The following is a 2,226-nucleotide window of genomic DNA, read 5'->3' as shown; positions in this document are numbered from 1 at the left end:
TAAGATAATCTACCTTATCAAAAAAAAAATGTCTATAAGAAACTCAAATTAAATTTTTATGAGCGTTTGAAATTCATATTTTTACAACATTTTATATTTGCTCGATTTCTCATGAGACGATTTTCTTATTTTGTCGTAATTAAAAAACGAATGACTGTAGAAACTTGAAAATTTCACTGAATGTTTATATTAGCATTTTATATATACGATAAAATTTTGAAAATAATTTGACTCTTTTTGAGCTGTTTACGGACCTTGTAAGTTTTCAATTTTTTAGTTTTTTTTTCTATAAATATCAATAAAGTTTTATCTATTGGGCCAAAAAGTGTAAAATATTAATACAAAGATCCTGATACATTGTTACAATAGCAGTTGAAAAATATTAAAAATACATAGGCACAATTTTTTTTTATAAGTATTTGAAGTTAAAATGTTGACAAAATTTATCAAATTTAAAATTTTATAATTATTTTGTAGTTGAAAATTTATAAAATGTTCAACTTTTATATCTAAGGCTTGAAAATTTAAAACAAGATTCCACGTAAATATTTAATTATGTTGCCAAAAATTCTAAGACATACATAATTGTTTTTCTTATACAGTGATATTATATCATTGAATTCAAATTTAATACCGAGTGCCGCAGTCGCGCGTGTTTATCGATACATATACGAAGAAGGGATGTGCAGGCTCGTGTTACGCGGCAAGTACATTGATTAGGCCGTACTTTTCGATGCCAAATATATCGTTAGTAACACCTGAAAATGCTCAAACGAAAATTCAAACGCCGTCCGCCACGACAGTCCCGACTAAGTCGAAATCCTTACCCAAAATCAATGTAGCGGTGCCGATCACTTATGTGGATTTGCAGGATACGGATGCTGCAATAATGGACCAAGTGGTAACCACGAACGCGGTCAACCCTGGGAGCCGATCTTTTGTCATGTCTTCGACAATTTCATTGAACGACATGGATTTTGACGTGGCCAAGAGTCGTGCGAGCTATTACGCTGAATTTCGACTGACCAAAGTCTTTTTTTCCATGCCAAATATTATGTTAAAGACACCCAAAACGGCAATTCAAGTGCCGTCCGCCACGACTAGTCCCAATGAAATTGAAGACCCTGACCGGACTGACAATGTAGCGATGCTGGTCATCTGTGTGAAACTGCAGGATACAGATGCTACAATAATGGACCGGGTGGTAACCACGAACATGGTCAAACCTATAAGAGACACTCATTTTGGCAACGTACCTACTAAAAACGAAGGACAATTAAAATCAAAAACATCCCTCAAATATCATTCTGGTGTTCAAATAGGAATTAATAATATATTTAGTTAATTCATTCTGATGTTCCAGGCAGTCAACTTTGGAAGGGACTAGACATTTAATAAATATTATTTAAATTAATGAAGGAATATGTTATTGTTTCATAATATTATTATACCTTATACATTTATATCACTGGGTTTATTCTTTTTGCGATTGTTTGGTACTATTGACATTTCCATTGGAGGTTTTTGTTTTTTAATATTTTTATTGAAATAAGATGGTAAATTAGGGAAAATACATGGTATAGCGTTAGCGTTTAAATTAACTCTCTTGAGCTGGTGTTTTATTTCATTTCCTGCTGCATCCTCAAATATTCTATATGAAATAATATCTTCAGAAGCAAAATGAAGTTCATATACTCCATCTTTTTTGGTTAATAATCTATCGGCTCGTAGAATTTTTAAATTCCATGTATCAATCATGATCTAAAAAGTAATGAATTATTTACCCTAATATTTATATAATAATTAATAATTGAATATACATATACATAATAATATAAATATATATTAATATTATTAATTAGTATAAGAAATATCTACCTCAGGAGGATGAAATACTGAAGGCAGTTTTACTCCCTGCTGTTTATATATTTTATTTTGTTTGGGTAACTCAGAGTTACATCCAGGTATAAAACACTTAAGAGGCATACTACAATACTCGATAAGTAACAAAAATAAATTTCATACCACCTTTTGTACAAAAAGAGTAGGTTGTGTAAGTACTTAAAAAAATGAAAAAGCTCAAAGAGGTACACTAGGATAATAATATGATGTAAATAGGTACTATTATTATACACATAAATAATTTTCATAGAGACATTGAGTAGTGAGATGGTATTTTCAATAATGCCATTATTAGAATAACTACAATATGTTTTTACAAAATAA

This window comes from Acyrthosiphon pisum, chromosome A1 (genome assembly GCF_005508785.2).
Source record: "Acyrthosiphon pisum isolate AL4f chromosome A1, pea_aphid_22Mar2018_4r6ur, whole genome shotgun sequence".
Lineage (NCBI taxonomy): Eukaryota > Metazoa > Arthropoda > Insecta > Hemiptera > Aphididae > Acyrthosiphon > Acyrthosiphon pisum.
Note: the sequence above shows the minus strand (reverse complement) of the source record.